Here is a 12,567-nt window from a genome sequence, read left to right on the forward strand (position 1 = left end):
GCATGCGTGTGCGTGCTGTCTTGTTTTGCCAGAAGTGTGCTATGCATTGCAACGTGCTGCACACTTGAGTTTATACTGAAGCCGTAGAGGATTGGTCATTACAAGTGGTGTCAACGACATCATGATAATAATAAATTGACAATAAAAAACAAACAACAACAGTAAATTATTTGTATGTATCAGATTCAATGTCTCAAGGCTCAGTGATCTGGAGCAGGGGTCTTCATCAGGGGGTCAGCGGCATCACTGTAGGCGGACCGCACAATTATTGTTTGGTCTTTGAACAACATTTTAAAATGTAAAACAAAAATACGACTAGTGCCCAAAAAATTCAATTTTGTCATCAGAAAAAACACGTGTTGTTTTATTTCTTGAGAAACTTTATTTTTCTGGGTGGAAAATGGTGTTTTATATAATGGTGAATATTTTGTTCTTTTTTGTTTGGACATTTTGTCTACCAAGTGAATTATTAAATAAAAATTGAAAATGTACAATCAACATTTACACTACCATTCAGAAGTTTGAGGTCGGTATTATTATTTTTTTGTATGAGACACATGCTCTACATGGCTGCATGTATTTGATCAAAAAATACTGTAAAAATAGTAATATTGTGAAGCACTTTTGAATTTTCAGCATCATTACTCCAGTCTTCAATCACATGATTCTTCAGAAATCATTCTTATATGCTGATTTTGATGCTCAAGAAAAAAGTATTATTATTATCAATGTTGAAAACAGTTGGAAGAAATATTTTTGAAGAATCTGTGATAAATTTTTTATGATCCTTTGATATTTTGTAACATTGTAAATGTCTTTACTGTCACTTTTGATCCATTTATGGCATCCCTGCTGAATAAAATATCAATTCTTTAAAAAATATATATGTATTATTAACCCCAAAATATTGAATGGTATATGACTTTGTGCGTCAAATAAACCGTCTCAGAAAAAAGCTACAAAAGCTGTCACTGGGGCGGTACCCTTTCAAAAGCTACATCTTTGTACCTAAAGAGTGCATATTAGTACCTCAAAGGTACATATTGGTACCAAAAGTGTACATATTAGTACCTAAAATTGTACATATTAGAACCTTTTGAAAGGGTATCCGTCCCTGTGACAGATTTATTTTCTGAGAGTGTACCATTACATTAAAACAACTTGCTATTTTAATTGATGTGCAAAGTAAGCATATTATCAACGTATGTAAATTAAAACAGTGTAATCAGAGGTCAATGTACCACCGTTTTGTATAACATGTACCAGAGGGTCCCTGCTCTGTTTCTCTATCCACCAAGGGGTCCTGAAAAATGTTGAAGACCTATGAGCCTCCACAGGCAAGGAGATGCTAAGATGCCTAACACCATTTGTGCTCATGTTGGAAATCCAGGTTAGGTTCTTCCTCAAGGACACAAGAAAAGAGCCCCACCTGAGATGTGAACCTAAAATGTGAACTCAAAAGTAAGCCTGTACACTCGTACCCAGTGTGGAAAGGGCTGTGTGTGGTTTGCACTGGAACCCGCCACAAAACAGGATGTCCCGTCTGCGCTTACATCAACAGGCATCTCTCACAACCCTAAACTTGCAGCGTGCTCGACCAACAAATGATTCTTCTCCAGTGACTCCAGGACACAAGCTTCTTAAATATTGATGAATTCCAATAGGCTCCCATCCCTCAGCTCCAGGCAGATGGGTGATAAACTGTCAGCCATTAAACACACCATGCAGAGTGTGAACAAACATCTCTAATCACAGCCTCTTAAAGACTCTTAATGAGCTGATGTAATTAGCCAGCACAGAGTAAATCTTTTCTGTCCCGATCTGTTTGCCAGGCTAATTTGTCTGGTATAGATTAGTGGATGAGAGGAGAGCTGATGGGGCTGTTTGTGTGTGTGTGTGTGTGGCCAGTTCACTCTCATTGATCTGTTAGGGATGCAACCGTGATGTGATTCCTGGGTCAGATATCACTCTTATCTCTATCACGGCCTGCACAATACAAGAAACGTCATCGTGTTAGTGTGCAGCAAAGAAAAGAGGCGGCCCCCGGCACTTGCGTACGTTTACAATCCATCCTTTTTAAAAACACCAACCCTCTCACGCAAATCTGATAACAGTAATAGTTCTATTGTGAGGCGATTTCCCGCTCAAGTCCAGCCTTGATCCTGAATATGTCCTCTTCTCCTCCACCGGTGTGGATTGTGGTGGAATAAGCCGCAATCCTCCTTTCTGTTGGAAAAAAGAGAGAGAGAAAGGAAAAATCCAAGAGGATCAAGAGCCGAGAGAGCGGCTGGAGAATCGGATCTGGCGGCGAGGAGAGTTAAGGAGTGGCCTGTCCTATTTCTGACTGCACTCCCTCATCCGGCCACAGAGCCGTGCTAGTCCACTTCAGGCTGCTGGGAACACATTCCTCTACATCACAGGCTCATCCATTTGCTTTTTTTTTTCATCTCAATCCTGGATTTAGGGAGATACAAAGCTGATTAAGCAACAAAAGCATATGGGAAGATAAAAGACACTTAGGTAATGGGTTTTGACAGTCTCTTTGGCATGGCAAAAAGGCTCATCCTCTTTTTCTTGCTTTGCTCCAAATATGTTTGTTATTCTGTTTCTTTGCCAACTACTTTTGAGGTGGTTAGGGTGGGGGAAGGGGTAGACGATGGAACTTTGTGGAAACGGCTTAGCAAAGATTCTACAAAGTCAGTAGTACCACTTGTGTAAAATAAAAATAGGACTGGGAATGATATCACCATCATCAGTAATTCTCTGAATTGACAAAAAGCAGTGAATTATGACCTATATGTGCTATTACAATGCATTTTCACAAAATGTATGGGGGTTTGTAATCAATTAAATGTGATTTTCAACAGTAAATCAAACTTGAGCAAAAATAAAAGAGCTTATTAAAATGAGACAATAGTTTGTTTACCCCTTGATGCTATAGATTTAAGATTGATAGTTCTTAGATTTATTTAAGCAATAAGCTATAAAAAGTATATCAGAACACGCTATGCTAAAATAAATAATCTACCATAGAACATATATTTTTTCTCATAGCATATACAAAAATATGAACAATTTAACTTTAATTCCAGTTTAAATAAATTTGTATAAATATCTTTTCAAATATCTTTGTTTGAAATCATGGCCATCAATACAAAAAGGCATAATCTATTATGCTTAATTAAATGATCACTTAATTATTAAACTATTAATTAAAATGATTAATTATTATCATACAATAAAATAAATGTATATAAAAAAATCTCAATCACTGCTGAATTAGTATATGAAATAAGTCGTGTTGTAAAAGGACATTTCAGTAACCCTATGTCAGCGTAACAGAACAAATTCTATTAATTTACTGGATGCAAAATGTGAAATGTTGACACTAAGACAGGATGGCATTTACACCATCTTGATATTTCATGCACTCCACCAAATCAGACAAACACCTTCCTAAAGGCCACATGGTCAGTCAAAAGCTTCTTGTCAATACCACTTAATGCTGTAGATTTGTGGCTTTGTGAGAGGGAAAAGAAAAACATATTTATCTTATTTCTCCATACATTGTTGAAAATAATAAGCCCTGGAAGATGCTTACTCACTTAGTCAAGATCGAGAGCAAGATAACAGAATGTGGATTAGAGCGCTGGGGTGATTAGGACTCTTTGTGTCCGTGTTTGTGTGCGAGCGGAGTGGCTGGAAGCTGAGTGGGTGGGTCGCCCGGACTGTAGGAGTGAGGGAGTATTAATCCGCGCTCAGTGGGAGCAGGACCTCGGCAAACAGCTCAAGCAGACAGAGCTTAAGGAAGGCCAAGCCTGAGAGAAAGTCCTAAATCTTCACATTAGCTCCCCGCGTTTCTTCTGCCGAACTCGTAAGCTCTTTTTCTAAAGAGAAGCACAAACAAATCACCCCCCCCCCCTCCCCCTCCGTGGCTTCCAGCTCCAGCCCATGAGAAGGCACACCACCCTAAAGTCGACCCACCGCCAGACAACCCCTTCCACAAGCCCGCTCCTTACTTGCTGAGAGTCATGAAATCAGGGGGATTTGGAACGAGATTGCACTGGGTCTCTAAACCTCCAGAGCAGGAGAAAGAGGGAGGGAGGCGCTTCAGATCTCTAAGAGTCCTCTTCCAAAACGACGGCACTCCTCAAAATCGCATCATGGCTCTCTAAGCCCTGGCCCACTTTACATATTAGGTAAACCCAAGTTCAGGTGATTTTACAGTGAGAGGGCCAGGCCTTCAATGTTTGAAGAGAAAAAGATTCAGCATGTGACAACAGATCCAAAGTCAAGACTTCCCAGAATATTATAAATATGAAAAGTTCCTGAGTTTTAATCACAAGGCATCATATATTTCAGTATGTTCATCAAGTAGAGGAAATTAGGCTCAGTGGCACAACAAGATGGAATGATCACATTGCCGCTTTGCAGAATCGAAATATAAATTGGATTATGGCTTCGGGTGTCGGGAAGTCACGGCTCATTTGATGCGTTTCTCAACTAACGTTGCTTTTTCCCCTAATGATGAGATGTATTAAGCACAGAGGCATCTCGAGTTTAATTTTTCAGCACCTATTGTCTTGCACCGTTTCGATTTATAACATTTTATGTGCGCCAAAAGCTAATAATTAATAGTGTTCTCGTTATAACTTTGACAGACAATCAGGGAAGTAAATGAGAATGATCACATTATAAGATTTGATGATGTCAGAGAAATTAGACTGGTGTTGAGTGGTATTTTTGGTGGTGGTGTTGTGGCAACAGTTTTCCCTCAGAAATTGCTAGTAAATTTCATAAAATAATTGCAATGAAATAACACATTGAGTGACATGTAAAATGTTGAGGCAGAAAGACTCAAATAGTATTCAACTCCTAACATACTCCAAAATAATTCGTAGAGTGAATGAGTGCATCCCAACCCGTTATATCTCACTTGGCGAGACCAAAACATTACTAAGTAATGAGTATCCATTCTGAGGCCATGAGGAGTATTTAAATGCTATCGATAATCTAATCTGCCAAGGTGCGCGTCGACATCGCCGCTCCGATATTGATCACAGAGAGAGGGCAATGGAGGAGGAGGGTTGAAATAAGTTTTCTTTAAGGATGGAAATGACTCCACTCATGAGAGGAGGGGTGGGGGGTGGAGATGGAGAGAGGATGACACTGGAAGAAGGACGAGGACAGCGTCGGGCTGAAATGAGGGGAATCCATAGAGATTGTGCCGTCTATCTGCTTATAGCCCCGGGCGACTGGGGGAGTAAAGTTGCTAATGATCTCATCGACGTCAAATCTCTGCGATGTCAAACGGCAAGGAGGTACATCAGGGAAATGAGACATTGGACACCATATGTCCTGAGGTGTATCAAGGGTCCAAAGTTACTTTACAGCCAGCCAGGCAGCCAGATTAAATAGAGACAGAGCAGATTCTCTCAGGATGCACAGGTCCCTTACACCAGCACTGGCTCGCTGAGCTGATGCTAATAACTAATGAACTACATGATAATGACACGGCAGTGTAAGTAAAATGGGGGATGTTTTAAACAGGCCATAAAAATAGTATTATACATTTTTTTGGTTTTACCTAAAAAAGAACAGTCAGGTTTAACAATCTGAGATTAGTGAAAATGTTTTCCTCCTCAATCCTTTAATAATAATTCATTACAAATGATATGGTCTGCGTTACAATCAGGGCTTGACATGAACTTTTTTTGCTCACCTGCCACTATGGATAGTGGTTTTCCAAAGTTACTAGCCTCTCAGCATTTTCACTGGGCAGAATTTTGACATCGATAACATGAGGAAAAGCTGCTATATAGATATTTTCAATATTATCTCATAATTTGGCAGCAGGTGTATTAGGCCGCGGTCACTTTAAGACCTTTATGTACGGACCCATTATAGTTACACATGCGTTTTCTTTCTCAACTGTTTACGTTCACTTAAAACATAACTGACTGTGTTTACGTGAATACAAGACCGGCATTTAGACATTATTTATGTGTGTAGTTGACTGTTTAAGCGCTATAAGCAGCGAAAAAGAACTCAATTTAATACTGAGAGGCGGCTTAATGTGACTTTTGGTGTGAACATAAAATCTACTGGAATGAGTAAAATTATGCGCAATCCCACACCGAAATTCAAGCCCTGTAACACCAACAATGTTCATCCAGAGCAAATGAGGGGAGGCGGGTTTGTGTGTCAACTTGCTGTCTGAGAGATCATGAGAGAGCAAGAAGCATTGCAAGTATTGGAAGCGTTTAGATATTTCAGTATAGATATGTATCGTAATTTTTTTGACAACACTACATTGCACTTAGTTTATTATTTCAGATGCCTTTTTAAAAGTCTACACTTTAAGGTTCTTTACACGTAGTAGTAACAGTTCTATTTAGAACTGTATCGTCCTGAAGAACCCTTTATACGTTGAAATGGTTCTTTGTGTTAGAGTTTAGGGTTCTTTATTGCCGCCTTTTTGTTTTTCAAATCTGTAACTGTCAAAGCCTCCTCATTACTGATTTTCTGGAGCTCAGCTTTACAACTACACAGACTGTCAACATACTCTCAACAGGTAAATGATTCTATGTCTATAAATTGTCTATAAATTATAACTTTAAAAATGGTAACAATCATTTCCTAACAATCATGTCTTTGTCTCTTTTTAGTTTAACAGAACATGTCAGTGTGAGCAGCTCTGTTCAGATAAGGATAACGTTACTCATCTTCTCTTCTCCACAAAGTAAGTAACAGAGATATAGAATTTATGATCCATATTGTTTGATTTTTTTTTTAATTATGACTTTATGCCTAAACATACCCAGTCACAAAAAACATTAAAGCTATCCCATGACTTTATATCACTTTTTCCTTTTAACATGCGGGCTCATACTGTCCATTTTTGCTAGTTTTGGCCTTCATGAACATAATTGTTTTTACATAATCAAATGGAAGAAGAGACACAATGTGACTCTAAACTCGATTGTGTTCGAGTGTGACAGGTTATGATATGCTGTCACGTATCATAACCTCATCGTCTGCCGAGAGAATATCTGCCTCTCAGAATACACACATAATGAAGGACGTAAAGAAAGACATCATAGAGGATTGTGAAGATATTTCACTGGAACTTGGTCTTCATTACATCTATATCGTGTTCAATGTCAATTGTTATGTATTGTTATGTTATGTATGTATTCAGCTAACAACTGTTGTTAGATCATTTTTGCTACAACCTGCCATGTCAATACAAAATAAAAGTACCTAATTGACACAACATGCTGTTTTTTATGTAAAACCTAAAAAGAGGCAACAAGATATAAGACCAAGTAAATAGAGGACTAAAAAAACAATATTAATAAATAATTTATAAAAAATAATAGTAATATTAATAATATGAAGATACTAATATTATTGAAAATAAATATTGAAAAGGTTATTTATACCACCATTAAGGTCCTATATAGCACTTTCAAAGCATGATTCTTTATGGAACCTTATAAAAAGGGTTCTATTTGGCACCAAAAAGGGTTCTGCTATTGTTACAAGCCGAAGAACCCTATTTTGATACTGTTTAGAACCATTTTTCTTTAGAGTGTACAATTGAAAAATGTATGTATTATATATAGAATTCAACCCGTCAGAGTGGCTAGCAGGAGTGACTGTGTTACACGCCACCACTGAAATCCACCTGCATTTGGCGGGTGTTAATGTCAAGCCCTGATTACAATATTAGAAAAATGTTAAAACTTATTTGTGTCCCTTTTGCAGTTTTACTAACACCCTTGAGAGTAAAGAATATTGTGCTTCAATGGAAGCAAGAACATCTGATCATCTGTACAATCCTAAAATGTTCTGTTTTATGAATCCAAGACAGTCCAAGACACAAACCCCACTGTATATTCATAAAACAGACAAGTAAATATCTCTGTTTATGCAAAACAAATGTGTTTTTCTGGTGAGGATTAGTATGGTACAGTGCTGTCAAATACTAAAACAAGCAAACAGAGATCAATTTCCAACAACATATGTCCAGATGGACATAAGAAAATGAGTTGGTCAGTGCCGTGGTGGTCAACATCTCACCCCAAAACATGTTTCTCTGAGCCGTGATCACACTAATCTTCTACGTGTTGTGTTTAAAAGGGGGGTTTATAGAGATTACCAGTGAGAGTGAGAAAAATACACTATACACAAAAATGCCCAAGCTGGAGTCATAGTACAGTCTACATCACTACACTTCTGCCATTTTTATAATGCAATTGAAAGGTAAACATTTTAAAATAGACAATATTTTCACGATAGTCCATCAGTCTCTAAAATAAAAAACAACAGATGTGAATGCTTAGAGTTATTTGCATGGAAATAATAGCACATCAGAACAATTTGTAGCGGCCAGGTCCTCAAATTCCTAAATCCTTTCCATTAAAACGATATTTATTTATGCACATTCCTATGATGACCATCATTTTTTCCTCTTTGCATCATAAGGAGTTTTTCAGCATAAAGCTCAGTTCTGAAAATATTTTTATGGCCTATATTTATTCACAAAGCAGAAAATTCCACTCTTGGCCTATAAATAAATAAATATAGCAGATGCTCTAAATAAATGGATGCCTTAATAAGGTTAACTATTTTGGCTTTTGAGAGGCTTCTCATATTTTTCCAAGGGCCTGGCCAAATTAATGACAGTAGATCTAATGCCATTGCAGTACTTGGGAGTGTGTCCAATACTTTAAGGCACGCCGTTAATATAGACTTTGAAAGAGATTGATTTGAACATCAAACAGTACCTTATAGGCTGGCCTCTTTCAAGCTGGTGGGGTTTAAAGTTCTGGTGTCAGCACTGGAGCTCAACCTGCTGTGTAGATTAACATAATTATGCTCGGAGGAATTCAGTGGTATAGTAACCATAACGACCCATCCCTGAGTTTAGGATTGGGAAGAGGCCTGACCCTATGGATCAAGGATCAAAAAATTATGATTACCTAATAAATAAAATGCTGTGGAATCAGTTTAGAGCGTGAATTGCTCTTTCTTTTGGGAGCAAACTATTTTCGCGCACTGAAATAGTTATTGCAGCATTCGTCATTTTGTTGTTAATTGAATAGGAGTCTATGTTCATTTTTTAGATTGATTAAAATATTTCTCAATCTCAAAATTGTTTGCAAATCAGTTTGATCTCAGAAGGAAGTCATGGTTAAACATGAAAGCCACTAACTGTGGAGACTTTCCTAACTTATGAGATCATCTTATGAAGTGCTACTCAAACTTAACTTTGATTGGGGGTGATGTCAGGACAAAACGTCATCATTAATTCACAAAGAGACAAATACTCTGCTCTAAAGGAAAAGGTCAAGCATTGACCGTGAAGGTTGAATCTGTGCCTGAAATGGACTCGTGTCGAGCTTAGAAAAGGGCCCAAATCAGATTGTATCTCTCCTGTGGTTTGAAGTTTTACGATGAATGCAGGGATGCTATATAAAGACGTGAAGATGTCATAAACGGCACAGTGGACTGAGTAATGAACATGAGGAGATTCAGTCATTCTTTAGAGGCTCAGCTGATGCATGTAATCAACCATTATTACCCGAACCAATACAAAGTTAATCCTATTGAAAAGATATTAATAATGAGAGAGCTCAAACAGCTATACATTTAACGTAGCATGGACACACTGTCAGTAGATCAGTGTCTCGTCGCTAAAACCGCGATTCTTCCGCCGGTTCCCCGAAACATTCCCTCCTCCATCCATCGGGCTCGCATGCAGCTGCTCCTCAGCATCCACCCCTCCACCGGCGCTCCGGCCTCAGGCAGTCCCGGCTTGAGCCAGCCCTCCGCGGCTAATCACCCTTTCCCAAGACACTCCTCATCAAGACAGCCTTTACAACAGATCAATCTTCTCCTGACAGTTCATTTAGACTGAATTAATTTGGAATTAGGGGCCATTACTGCAATTGGCAGCCACTGATATTCCCAGGACTCTGTCTGTTATCCTCTCTGTAAGGGAACAGGCCTTTGAATTGACTAGATAAGGTTATTTTCTCTTTTTTTTAAGTGCTGGCTTAGCTGAGCAAAAAATTCGATTGATTAACCAAGTCATCATTGTGCTAAATTGGCTATAGCTATGCTGTTTTTGTAGGTGAGGGATATTATTATTATTATTTTATTATGCTGATGACATTAAAGCAGTGGTCACAGAAAATGTCAATAGAAATGCAACTGTAGTCTGAGATGCCTCAATGTCAGTTTTAAAATAATGTTAATATTAAAATAAAATGATAATATAAGTTATTAGATTATTCCACAATAAAATAGGAATAGAGGAGAATATTAGCAGTTAATTTTTAGTTTGTTTGTATTATCTAACAGAAAATATGTATTTTCATAGTGATCCAAGTACCCTATTTTATCTAAAACTAAAACTATTTTTTAATAATAATAATATTTTAACAATAGGCAAGTATTATTACTGTAGTGTTAGCTAAAGGGTTTAGATTCACATTTAGTTCAGTTATTATTACTATTTTAATTATTAATAATAATTATTTTAATACTAATATAATAATAAAAATAATGTATTATTATCTGCATGCTTTTTCCTGTGATTGTGTGATTGATAAGATCTCCCATATAACTAACGAAAATGATTTTGTTCAGTTGTAAACTTAAAATTAGCCAATTATATATTGGGTGAAATGTATGAAATATTCTGGTCTCGTCGTGTAGTTTTTAAAAATCCTTCTCATCTGAGGTGTGCAGCTCTGGTTCATGAACTCAATGTGGGTTTTGCAGTGCATGCTGGGAGTCCATGGGGTTCATGGTCAGTGACCCAGCGTGCTGGAGCCCGAACAGCATGGCGATACCTCTTTAAAGAGCTTAACGCTCAACAGCATCCTTAATCTCTTTTCAGCACTAGCCCAGGGAATCCCTCTCTCCTCAAAAAGGGACAGGGAGGAGTTCAAATCTCAGCCACTGTATTGCATGGCAGGTCTCAGAAAATAAAAAAAGCCATAGTGAGTAAAAGTAATCAGCCCAATTCAGATCAGTGTGTCTTTCTTCCTCCTTAAAGGGATAGTTCACCTAAAAATGAAAATTCTGTCATCATTTACTCACCTTTAAATTGTTCCAAACCTATGAATTTCACCTGCTGAACACAAAAGAAGATTTAAAATATCTTCTTTTGTGTTCAGCAGGTGAAATTCATAGGTAACTCATAGGAATGTCAGTAACCGAACAGTTGATGGACCCCATTGACTTCAATAGTATTTTTTTTTTTTTCATACTATGGGAGTCAATGGGGTCCATCAACTGTTCGGTTACCTATATACTTCAAAATATCTTCTTTTGTGTTCAGCAGAAGAATGATATTTGTAGAGGTTTGGAACAACTTGATGGTGAGTAAATTATGCAAAATTTTCATTTTTGGGTGAACTATCACTTTAAATGTAATTCCTTTTTGAGAAGCTATTGAGAAGACACAAGTAGCCATATAGATTTGCTCTGACTGAACATCTGAACATGATTACAACGATAAGTGATCGTGAACAGTTAATTTATGTGATTACTGGACTGTGACTAATTGATTATGGATTCAAGAGTCCGTAAATGATTTTATTACTTCAAATGGTTCCCAGACTGCTATTAAGGGAGACCGGGGCTAGTTGTCACAATGAAAGGCTGTTTCATTATAGGATATAAAGGATAAGGATTTTTAAAAATATTTTTTACACACATTTTTTTTTTACCTGCCAGAACATTTTAAAGCCTGGCATAGCTAGAAAAGGGTAGTTTTTTTTGGTTGTCCACATGAAACAATACTGCATATTAAACCTTTGAAGCACAGTCAAATCCCATGTACCCAATTAAGTTTGAAATAAAGGTTACATATTTCTAAATTAGCAATTTTGAGTATTAGTACATTTACTTATCCTCTTTGACATAAAATACGATTATTGTGACAAATATTTTTAATGTCTAAAACCATTAAATTAAATTAATAATTTTTGACTTATTTTAAAATAATTTAGGCTCCAGTGGGCCCTGTCCCTCTGGTTGAGAACTACTGCTATAAAGTATATACTGCTATACTGTTTATTGACAGGTTCCATTGTGACAACTTACCCCACATAGTGTCCTCCTATTGAGCCATGTTACAACAAAAGGTACTTAATGAACTGAATCTTTACATATAACATGTCATAAATATACCCTGAGAACAATTCACAGGAGTGCCCCCGGGCTTCCATATATAGTTGCTCACATCCTAAAGCTTGTGATAACAACAAACAGTTCATCTGAATGAGGTGAGAAAGGTGTGAGAATGAGAGAGAAGGTGAGAGTCTCTCAGCTCTTCCGAACAGGTAAATATTAACACTGACACAGTCCTGTCATTCCCAGACTGCCGTGCAGGAGAGCTTAACAGGAGAAAACTGAGACGTGCCCCCCTATAATTCCACCAGCACCCGATGACAGCTTCCCTCAGCGTGTACTGAAGATCCTGCAAGATAAACACGGTGAGCCTCATGTCTGACACACACTGTGTGCAGACACATGCATCGCACTCAT

General features: G+C 37.6%; 1 long non-coding RNA gene across 1 annotated transcript in view; it reads left to right on the plus strand.

Annotated features, from left to right (window-relative positions):
• Nucleotides 1-12,567, plus strand: part of LOC307162076 — a 46,716-nt gene that overhangs the window by 23,942 nt on the left and 10,207 nt on the right. The window contains exon 3 of the long non-coding RNA XR_013821855.1: nt 12,400-12,515. This is a non-coding gene — a long non-coding RNA (uncharacterized lncRNA). The remainder of the gene's footprint in view (nt 1-12,399; nt 12,516-12,567) is intronic.

This window comes from Squalius cephalus (assembly GCF_949319135.1).
Source record: "Squalius cephalus genome assembly, chromosome: 7".
Lineage (NCBI taxonomy): Eukaryota > Metazoa > Chordata > Actinopteri > Cypriniformes > Leuciscidae > Squalius > Squalius cephalus.